The sequence below is a fragment of the Aulostomus chinensis genome, chromosome 10 (genome assembly GCF_037954235.1).
Source record: "Aulostomus chinensis isolate RoL2024-O1b breed Wild chromosome 10, RoL_Achi_v1.0, whole genome shotgun sequence".
Classification (NCBI taxonomy): Eukaryota; Metazoa; Chordata; class Actinopteri; order Syngnathiformes; family Aulostomidae; genus Aulostomus; species Aulostomus chinensis.
In genome coordinates, this window is record NC_141329.1 from 11,411,621 (window position 1) to 11,423,719 (window position 12,099).

The 12,099-nt window shown below is 40.9% G+C and overlaps 1 protein-coding gene across 2 annotated transcripts in view; it reads left to right on the plus strand.

Annotated features, from left to right (window-relative positions):
* The first annotated feature begins 470 nt into the window (after window positions 1-470).
* Window positions 471-12,099, plus strand: part of usp2a (ubiquitin specific peptidase 2a) — a 45,855-nt gene continuing 34,226 nt past the window's right edge. Inside the window, exons 1-2 of one of the 2 annotated variants that reach the window (XM_086216027.1) lie at window positions 471-705; window positions 4,704-4,817. The gene's annotated coding sequence lies outside the window, so the exon portion shown is untranslated. The remainder of the gene's footprint in view (window positions 706-4,703; window positions 4,818-12,099) is intronic. The other variant, XM_086216026.1, reaches the window with a different exon arrangement.

Genomic DNA, 12,099 nt, shown 5'->3' on the forward strand with positions numbered 1-12,099 from the left:
TGATTTTTCTTCTGTGAAATTTAATGTACTAAATAAACTAAATAATGTATCATTTATTTAATTAAATCATTTTTAATTCATTATAAGTACTACTACTAGTAGTAGTAGGAATAGTAGTAGTAGTAATAGTTGTAATAGTCGTAATAGTGGTCGTAGTAGTAGCAGTTTTCGTATATGATTCCATAACTTAAAAAAAAATCCCGAGATACTGCTTTTAAAATAGAAATGTCATCAATATTTTTAAAAAATAAATATAATTTCCTCAACATTTCAAGTAGGCTTTCCCCATAGGCCTTGAACGCAGCATTTTTTCCATTTTTTTTTTTTCCATGAAAGAAATCTCTGATGTTTACGTTCGTCGTCGTGGCGACGGTGTAGGAGGCGGACTCTGGCTGGTGACGCTCACGGAGAATTACGGACCAATCGGAACTGAGCAATGTTACCCGACTGACGTCAGTGTTAAAGCGAAAAGGCCCGTTACTTGGTTGCTGAAACTCTACTACTGCAAGGGGATAGAAGATATGGCTGAATACCAGCGTTGTCTCCATTAGAGCCCGCGGAGGTGTGCGTGTTCCATCGGACATCAGCGGTCACTCTTCATAGCAACTTAAGGGATGGTCAAGAAAGCAGCACCAGCCAGCTAGAAAGCGACATTTGGGGGGCGTTTCGCTACCCGCTTGTATCGGGATGGTCTCGAACTGTGTGGTGAGTAAATGCAGCAACCTTACTCGACCGTCACGGACAGAACCACTGACCTGGCACCGATCAAACTCTGGGAGTGTGACATATCTTCACTGGTCGCAAGTAAATACATATTGGACACCACATAACCCATTCTATAGATACAATGTTTGTTGTAACCATAACCCTGAGGTGCGTTCAAGGGGGGGAGGAGATTAACAGCTGAACCGAGTCCAAAAGTTATAGATGGGCAATACTGAACCAATTCTCATCTTTTCTTCTGTATTCTGCCATGAAAAGTTACATTTAGCAAGTTTGCACATGGCAGCTATGTTATTACTGGCGACATCGACAATAAGCAGTGGCGCAGTTTGCATACAGTCTATTGTCAGTGGGTAGTGGCGTAACTAGCGCCCCAGAATATGTAGCATGCCTGAGTTAACGCTAGCTAACGATGTATCTTGTTGATTAGCGTTGGATGTTCATGCTTATGTCTAATAACGCATTTGAGTTAGTTAGTGCATTATCTCTGTATGTGGTGCTGTCAAACTCGCCCCCCTTCAGAATTAGTCAAACCTCTGGTTATCACGTTATTCCCATACTTAGAACATACTTTGAACTACATGCGGTATTGCCTCAGACTATCAAGCAGAAAACCTAACTGAAGGCATAACACTGCAATTTACTGTGCCAGTGTAACGTTATGCTCCTCCGAGAGCCCGTCCACCTCTCTACCACCACTCTCTTTTTCCATGGCCCGACTGTCCACAGCAAACATCAACTGTCTTTTCATTGTGACAGAAATTTATATAGTATTGAGTAAAATACTTGCAGTTATGTAATGACATAGAAAATAAATGGAAGCAACTGGAATAATTGCAGGTGGCTTTTTCCACAAGTTTGCTCACACACACTACATCTACTGTATCATATGTCATATTGTATCTCAATCTTATTTTTAACTGAAAGGAAGCTAATATTCCAATAATTGCGGGGGGGGGGGGGGGTGGGGGGGGGTACACCTATTTGCTATTCCCTCCAGACTGACTGCTAGTCAGTTTAGCGCAATGAAAGTTAGGGTATCACTTAGCTTCCAGATCCTTTAGTTCGCCCTCTGTGTATTCTGGTTCAAATAGATCAGGCCCAGGATCTTGGGTTTTCTAGGAGTAATTCTCCTCTTCCTCTCTTACAAAGTCAACCATGATTAGTAGTAGTCGCTCTTCGTCAACAAATGTTTTGTTTGCTGAATTTTTGAGGCGTTTCATCAAATTAACAGGGAATGTCAAAAAGAAAATCCAGGAAATCACATTAAACAAATTATTGAAATTTTGTAATTCATAGTGTAAAATAAGTATTTGATCCCCTGTCAGAACATAGCAGTGGTTGGTGGAGAAACACTTCTTGCCAAGTAAAGAAGTCAGACGTTACTTGCAGTTGATAACCAGCTTTGTACACATCTCAGGAGGAGTTTTGGACTGCTCCTTTTTGCAGATCCTTTCCAGATCCTTAAGGTTTCAATATTGTTACTTGGCAACTCAAAGCTTCAGCTCCCTTCACAGATTTTGTATAGGATTTAGGTCCAGAGACTGGCTTGGCCACTCCATGACCTTAATGTGCTTCTTCTTGAGCCACTCCTTTGTCATCATGGCTTTGTGTTTTGGGTCATTTTCATGCTGGAAGACCCATCCACAACCCATTTTCAGTTTCCGGGCTGAGAAAAGGGGGTTGTCACCCAGGATTCCACAGTACAAGGCCCCATCCATCTTTCTCTGCGGTGAAGTTGACCTGTCCCCTTCGCAGAGGAACACCCACAAAGCATCATGCTTCCACCTCCATGCTTGACGATGGGGATGGTGTTCTTGGGGTCATAGTCTGAATTCCTCTTCTTCCAAACACAGTGAGTCGAATTGATTCCAAAGAGCTTGATTTTGGTCTCATCTGACCACATCACCTTCCAATCAGTCTCTGAATCATTCATGTGTTCACTGGCAGTCTTCAGACGGGCCTGGACATGTGCCTTCTTGAGCAGGGGGGTCTTACGAGCGCTGTTAGCGTGTGACCAATGATTTTCTTGGTGACCCTGGTCCCAGCTACCTTGAGATCATTAACAAGCTCTTCCCGCGTAGTTCTGGGCTGATCCCTCACTTTTCTCATCATCATTGATACCCTAGGAGGTGAAATCTTGTGTCGAGCCCCAGACCGAGGGAGACTGACAGTCATTTTGTGTTTCTTCCATTTTCTAATTATTATTATTTTTGAATTTTATTTTACCAGGAAGTCACATTGAGGTTTGAAACTCTTTACAAGAGAGACCTAGGATGGCGGGGTCAAAAATAGCAGCTTAAAAAACAAATTCCATATAAAAACAAGACATTTCAAGTCATTTTACAAGACATTAAACAATAGCACAAAACATGATAAAATACCACAAAAAACAGGGCATTATTCAATAACTCAGACATGAATAAAGTGCCACAAAAGACAGACAAACGTGGTCAGCTAGTTACAAAAGGGGAAGACAAAGGGACTTAAGACAAGAAGGAATGGGCAGAGCGTAAAAGAAAGCTAGGTAAAGCAAGGGCAGCATGTAAAGACCACCTCCTATATGCGTTTGAAGCAGTTCAGAGAGACAAGAGACTCCAATTTCAAGGAAGTTTGAAGGTCATTCCAAGACCAATAGTTGTCTCCTTCTCACCCAGCTTCACGCCAATGGTCATTCTGGCCTTGGGCAGGTCTACAATGTTGTCCCTGATGTCCTTAAACAGTTCGTTGGTCCTGCCCATGATGGGGAGGCTGGTGTCTGATTGATTGATTTTGTGGACAGGTGTCTTCACGTCTATAGGTAACAAGTTGAGACAGGTTTCTTTCATACAGGTAACGAGTTGAGATTAGGAGTACTTTATTAAAGCGTGAGGATTAGTCTGTGGTAATCAGAATTCTTTATGGTTGGTCGGGGATCAAATACTTATTTCATTCAGTGAAATGCAAATACATATTTATCAGTTTGTTATATGATTTTCTGGAATTTCTTTTAGATATTCTGTCTCTCACTGTTAAAGTAAACTTACCATTATATATATATATGTATATATATATATATATATATATATATATATATATATATATATATATATATATATATATATATATATATACACACACACACACATATATACATATATATACACTGTATATATTAGCATTGTGCTGGACTTTCTGTTTACGTACTTTAGCTTATAAAAAGACAGGATGCTAGTCCTTTTAGAGCAAATTGGAATGCCACTGAGTGTTAAGTGACCTGTAGAGGTCATAGGTGTCTGCTATATTTACCAGCTCTGTAACTTGATCTGTGGCATTCTGGATGGCTGTGCTCATACTATCCACTCACACTCTGGGGCAACAGCCTCCCGAGCAGCACCCCATCGCTTTCTGTCCACTGGCCTGAACGTTCAGAACAAGGGTGAGCTTCTGATATAGCACCTTAACCACCACTCCTCTTCTTGTAGGTATCCGCTGATCGGGTGATGGTTTTGACCAGTTGCTCAGCTAGACTCCATCAACCCGACAAGATGACGATTGACGATAGCGAATGATATTTCAAAAAGTTCTGGATCTTTCTTGCATACGTCGTAGAGCTGAATATTATTATTAGTATTGCTAATTGATGTGTGGGGACTTTGCATTGGATAGTGAAAGTTAAATTGCGTGTATAAGCTTGTTGTGATGGTGACATGTGACATGATGTACTCAAAGATGGAGTCAGCCTCTCAGCTTTCCTTTCACCCAAGCTCAATAGTTGCCATTCTGGATTTGATCATACAAGCTTAGAGTAGACATCATCAGTCTTTCGCAGCTGTAGAATGTGTGGCTTGTACATTCATTCCTGTTGAGGTCGCCTGCTTAGAAATGAAACCTGTGAGGGACTGAACTGAAAGCTGTGAGCTGACAATCCTACCATCTGGAAGTTTTCTCCATGTTGTTATTACAAATGAATGACATGTAGCATTCTTGTGTTTCCTTAGGAGTGATCAGGTCGCACAAAGCTGATGTGAGTGTGTGAACACCGACGGCTAGCGAGAGTAGGATGAGTTGTATCACATTCTATGGAGACTGACACACCACTGCAAATACAGCAGGTAACAACATCACACACATGCTTTTAGACTCACGCGCACAGTGCCAGCTGATCGCGAGAGAACTCCCAGAGTACATGTTGTTTCTGATGCATTCCTGTTGCTGCGTGTCATGTTAGACTTTTATACCACAGATAGCATGGCTGAGAACCTCTAAGTGGTCCTTCCATGTAGAGATTTAGACTGTGACACTGATTACATGTTCTAAAAGCAGCTTACAGCACGAAAAGTTTTCATGATTCAAATATCACAGAATTGAAGAAAACAGCAAACAAAAGGGGGATGTGAAGCAGTTTTCTCAGAGAAAATAAAACATATACCCATATGGTTTAAATCAGAAATGTCCTTGTTCCGATAGCTCATTATTGCCAACTCTCTATGAGGAGCAAAGCCATCAACCGGCTAACACCAGGTCTCAAGTCAATGAGGCAAATACACCTCCTTACAACCTACATCTCAGTTTGCTCAGGATCCATCGATCAAATGTTCATTTCCATGACCTTTCCATGCATTTAAGTGACATTTCAATGAATCTATTCAGTGCTGAGACATCTGTTTACAAATTAGACTAAGCTGAGAAGACCCAGGGATGCACGATATTGTTGTATTTCTTTAGGTTTGCTAATAGTTTAAAACGGATATAATCAGCGGTTACTGTGGATATTATCTGTGTTAAACAAGTTTATATAACACATGTAAACATGGAGAATTTAAAGTTGTCGTGTTTTTCTTTATTTCCAAATCATTTGGAAATGTCTGTGAATCGTAATTTCTCCATTGTTTTGTTTTCATTGTTTGTTCAGAAAAAGAACCTTGAGAAAAACTAGGCCAGTGTAAATTGGTCGTTGGACCAACACTGATTCAGGATATTAAATAATGACCAATTTCCTACACGCTATAGAGTATTATATAACATAAACAAATGTTAAAGTACTGACTGATACTCTAAATTGACTGTAGGTGTGACTGTGAGTGTGAATGGTTGTTTGTCTCTATGTGTTGGTCCTGTGATGGACTGGTGACCTGTCCAGGGTGAACCCCACCTCACGCCTGAAGGCTGCTGGTATAGGCTCCAGCCTCCCAAGACCCTTAATCAGGATAAGCGGAAAAAAAATGGATGGATGGATGGATGGATGGATGGATTCAAGTAAATCAATATTAACCAAAGTGGAATTTTCCAAGTCAATTTTAATTATTTTTTGAACAAATTTCAGTGACTTCCCTTTTTTCATGACTACATAAATCATTGAATAAGTGTTTTAAATGGAATTTTTATTTTGTACTTCTTTTTTTTGCAGGCTGCACAAGTGTCATACACAACACAAATTTATATCACCTTGTTAAGTTATGCAGAATTTATTTCAAACAGTTCCTGATTTACACATTCAGCAGATACAAAATAGCATCAGTATGTGGCGTTTTATCTGTGGTCACCTGGATACTGACTAGAATTCAAAATGTAGATGAGAGAGGTGGCAGTGAACAAACCCGCTGAGCAAAAATGATGCTGAAACACTGAGGAAGCTGTCTGATCAATTTCTGATGGTTTTTTTTTTCAGTGTGAGCGACAGCTTTGACATCGGATGTATTAATTTTACCCATTTAAACCACAAGGTGCTTCAAGCTTCATCTGGGCATCCAAGTCAGACATCTCTCAGCATCACTGGTGCAATGGCAGAGATTGATATGATAACAGTGTCAAATTGTCCAAATGATTAGCTCAGTGAATGAAGCGTTATACCAGTCAGCTGCAGAGGGGGCAGCATCAATCATTACAGCCTGCAGCATCAGTCCTCCATCAGGTCATGGCTGGGGTTATGGAACCTACAGATGGTGGTAAGGATAATTGATAATTAGCTTTTTATATCTTGGAAACCTAGTTGTGTTGAGAAGATGTTTTGGAGAGGACATTTCATAAAATGAGAGTGTATATGAATGGAAAATACGCTTTTCTCTTTAGTGGGATTCTTTAATTTATTGTGTAGAGTACATTAAGAATATGGTTATCTTCAACTTAACATCTTGATTTGAATTTTGAATTTTTGAATTATTCCTCTGCATTCTTCTTATTTAATTTACTCTTTGTATCAATCTGTAAAGACAGAAAAGTCGAAGCTGTTGCTAGGAGAGGCTTGATTAGATCCAAATTATTGTCATGTCTGGTTTAATATGAAGCAGTGTTGCAGCTGGTTGTAATGGGCTGAAAGGGGAGGGCAGAGAGAGGCGTCAGTGTGGCCTTCACAGACATCAGCAGTGTCTTATCTGCTCACATTTCAGGGTATATATATAGCTGCCTGTAGCAACGAGCCAAACCCAGGACAGCTCAGACTTCTGGCAATAGGTGCCATGTGGATTGCTAACATTATTCCCTGAAAGAACCACCATGACTTTTTTTAACTGGGTAGCAAGTGGTCGTTTGTTCTGCTACAGTTGTGATGGTTCATATTGAAGTGAAGGATTTATTTGTTAGAAAGACATAAATCACAGGAAGTTCACGTTAATTTCCTGCACCGCTGTATAAATGTACCAACATGTCTTTGTATTGTCTGCAACATATTAATGGAATTAATGGAATGGAATTTTGAAGACTGGAAATCCGATTCAAATGCTTAAAAGGAATTATTTTATGGTAATTTGACTGAAAAGGTTTCGTAATGATCAATGGATGGATATAAGTGTATTTTTAAGGTGACCATGGACATGATTTTATGCACCCTGGTCAGTTTAGACCAAAATATCAGGAAAAGAAGAAGCCACTGAAGCAGACTAACGTTTTGATCTAAACTGGTTTTAATTGTAATATCACTGTTCGACATTAAAGATCCCTCTCCACACATTTGTTAAGATAAAACTGCTCTTAACAAATACTTGTCTAATACTCTTTGATTAAAGTCTTTCACAGCGCACAAGTAACTTGCATAAAATTTGACATTACATTTCCTTGTGCAGAGGATTCAGACTTGAATATTGAATTAACATTATTCTAATTTGGTGTATGATCTCACTCAGCTTCATCCTTGTCAATGAACTACCACCAGGACAACTGTGAAAACAACTTTTCGCCTTTGCTCTGAAGCTACATCAATCTCCTAAAATGATATCTGACGCCGTGGTCTTCAACATCCTCATACTTGCACAGGTTGCGGCAAACTGTGAGAGTTGTACCCTCCCGCCCTTTAATGCCAACCAATGGTTCCAGGATAATTGACATGCCCCTCAACTCAGAAACATTGTCTTGAACCACCGTCAATCTTTTCGAAGTGACTAATTCAAATTATGCACAAGCAGCCTACAGTGGTGACGAGGGAGCGCGATTGCCAGCTCCTCAGCTACATTCATCATGTAAAAAAGAACAAACAAAAAAAACGTCATTTCTTTTTGGCCAACCTGAGTCGCTAGATTTACTCACCGAATGTTGAATTTTACTTCCCTTGGGCAATCACACAGTCCTTATCATTGAACCCTGATTCTACTGACTAAGTTAAAATAGTAGCAGTTAATACATCACAGACACTTATTGTTAGTTTATGCTGGGGAGTAAATTTTGAAGCTACTTGTTGCATGTTAACCGCATGTGTCTTCTGTGCTTGTTTCTATGATCACATGTCAATAAAATGCCACAAAACAGCGCTGACGTAGCGGAGAATAAGACCAGCAGAGATTAACCATTTGCTATCATAGAGAGCTTTGACACACATGCACAGTCTCAGGCCATATCACCCTTAGAGCCTCCATACTGATGTTACATTCAGGAAATGTCGCGGCAGGAGTGGCATTCCGCATTGTCTCATGCACGCACAGGCCCACACACACACACTCTCACTCACACTTGAGATGCAGCTCTCTATTAAGCCAGCAGGAGACCTGGGAACACAATATGTACTGTAAGAGCTGTGACTCATTACAATGATGGATTCTCAACAGATGCTGCACATTTCAGTAAGCAAATGGACTCAGTTCTCATCGACAAGAGGATTTATTGTTGAGTCTTTGGCAAGCCTTGAAATATACAGCATACAGGCTTTCAGAAGCTGACATTTCTCATCATTAGCATGTTAACTTTCAAGATTTTCCATGTAAGAGCTGTGGATGAATTTTGCTGATATTTGGAACAGGGTGATAGATCTTAGGATGAGGAACAAAGAATCCAATTTTTGAATCGATCTGGATGTGGATCCCAGTTTGAAGCCATGTTGCCTTGGCAGAGGTATGCGCTCTCTGAATGTGTTCTTGAATTCAGTTCTCGGAAGTGAAAGCGATGTTCTCAAAAGTTTTAACTTGGTTTTCTGACACATGCCCAGTAAGTGAAACCTCATCTGTGCAGCTCTTTGCCAATGACTCCCAACAGTCACTGGCTAAAAACTGCTGTCCACTCAACTCCAATCACTTCTGCCACTCTGTTGACAGCTTTCTGGGTGTTAAATTAGTAGACCAACCAACTCATTCATTGTAGTAGCCATACTTTAAAATTCTGTTTTCATCAGCCTAATTAAATTTAGATTCAGCTTATGATTCCCCAGCAGTGCAGAGGCTCATTAGATGTTTTTCATTTCTTGGCTGGTTTTGTAAGGAAGGAGAGGAATACAGTGTTTGTGCAGCCTCCAGCACACAAGTGTAAATTAGCAATGGAATATACCTTGCTGCTGCTTTGAAGTCCTGTGTTGGGAGCAAGCACACAAAATGCAACTTGTTGCTATGGTAGCTATGGTAACTACTGGTTAGCGCAACCTCAGGGGAGGCTGAAAATGCAGAGTAGCCAGAGTGTGTATGTGTGTGTGTCATTGTGAGCACGGCGCATGCCTGCGTGCATGTTTTGTTGTTTCCGTGGAGACATCTCCTCTCAGAAGTGAAATCCATAGTTCGCGATCATCTTATCCACCCTGTGTGTCCATGCTGTGTACTGTTACTCCCACGAGTATGACTTGTTATTTGCACTTAACTCTCAGCAGCTCGCCTACCAGACTCGCTTGCACTTGTTTCACTCAGCTGCCCTGGAATACAGAGAGATGCATAGGTCAGGCAGTTAAGATTCAACCAAGGCCAAGGTAGTGCAGTCTCTGGAGGGTTTCTTTTTTCAAAAATGGTACAGACCCCAAACTAGATTACACAAAAGCCACAGATTTGATAAGAAATGATCTGTTGTTCATGAATTGTGATTGTACAGTACATCAATGAAAAAGGTGTGTTTATACATTTTTCCCACAGTCTATTCACAAAACACACACCTTGTGGCTCCACAGTTACGTCCGCAACTTCAAGATACTCTTGTGTCAGGACTGTAACCAATGAACCGTTGCAAAGATTCCACTTGTATTCTGGATGGTCTAAGCCAGATAATGTAGTTTTGCCTTGATTGATTTTCAAATTATATCAGTCAAAAATTCAACAAGACAGGGTGCTTCATTCATAGAATGTAGTTTTGATTTATTTCCATGTCATTGAATCAGCAAATCTGAATTCTGAAGCCTTTAGGTACATAATACAATTTCATACTTGATATTTACGGCCTCTTTGGAAGATGTATTTGAAGAAATCTGATCATAAAATCTCAGCCAGTCACTGACTAATATCGTCTAAAGTTACAAAATCACATCATCAGTCATTTGCAATGTAATGACACTGTTTCTGACAGTTATAGTTATAGTTAAGTCTGATGACTGATGCTTAAGCAACTATTGTTTTTTTTTTTGTGTCGATTCTGCAGTCTATTCAAGTATTCAAGTTAGTTGCTATCTACATTATCAAAAGTAATAAATCTATGTACATGCAGTATGCATGTACAAATGTGTCGTATCTCAACCACCTCCCACGATTGACATCAGATGTGGCGGCCATGTTGCCGGTGCCCAGAGGAAATTTAGTGCCAAATTTTAAGTCTGATGAATGATATGCAAGTCTTCACACATAAGTAGGTCACCTAGACCAATGTTAGCATTTGAAGATAGAACAAGCAGCCAGACTCTCTGTTTACTTGCGGTTCATAATGATAGTGAGTGATAAAGACAAGAGAGGTGTGCTGTGTTTATGGCACTCACTGGTGATAATGGCCTATTGTTACTTACTGTCAGTGTTTCTCCATGGTGTACGGTAAAACCAGCATACCAGCATGTCTCTGACAACATAGCTCTGATTATGGCTCTGTTGTTCACCAGTGAGTGGCGCTACAGTGCAGAAAGTTATTGATTAAGGCTTCATACCATGTAATAGAGTATGTAACTACAAACAAGTGTTTTTAGTGACTGTTTCTTTTGTTCCACTTAATTTCTGGCCTGGTTTCCCACCATGATTTCCCTTATCCCTGATAAGTGACAAGACTAGGGGATGGAGAGTGAATCCAGATCCAGGATTCATCCCATCCGAAAACTGTGGAGTGTCAGTAACACAGTGTCAGCATTTCACAGTTGCCTGTCAGCCTTCTTGGTTAGTGTGCACTCCCCAGCCCAGTGGCCAACAAACACTGCCTGGCCTGCTTATGCGTGTGTGTGTGTGTGTGTGTGTGTGTGTGTGTGTGTGTGTGTGTGTGTGTGTGTGTGTGTGTGAGTGTGTGTGTGTGTTCTGGCCAGCAGTATGTGTTGGCTTGTCTCCAGTACACTGCCTGTCTGCCTACTTCAGATCTATATATTGAATTATTGATAAACCCGTGGTCACACAGAGAGAGAGAGAGAGGAAGAGGCAGAGGGAGAAACCGCTAGAGACCCAGAGGGAGGGGAGGTAACTCTGGAAAAAGTAGGTGCACTCAGAGAGTAGGCAGGCTGCCAAGAGAGAGGGAGAGAGAGAGAGAGGGAGAATGGGGTAAGGCCAGTAAGACACATGGATGCAGATGAAGAAATAGGAGCCTCCCACACTGAACTCAACACGGATCAGCAACACCAGATACGTTTATTTATTCAGATGCTGCTGTGCATGTGAACAAGAGCCTCTCTCTTTCTCTCTGAGTCGACCACAACAGGAACACGCTGTGCTGCCTGGTTTGTCTTACCTCCAACGACCGGCTGGACTGTCCCATTATAGCCGTGAGAAACATATACTATACCGAGAGATGGAGGAGGAGTGATCTGGCTCCCCGCAACAGAGCGAATTTGCAGTTTGAGAAGATTCTATTTCTTGTGGTTGTTTATTACCTTGATTTTAGGACATGGAGTTGAAGATACTTTGCCTTTCTCGAGCATTAGATCATGTCTAAGTGGAGCACCAGTGAGCATGCTACTGTAGCTAGTGCTAATGTGTCACTACAGATCTGTCTCGGCTGTGTCATGCTACTCACGGCTGTGTGATGTGGGTTCAT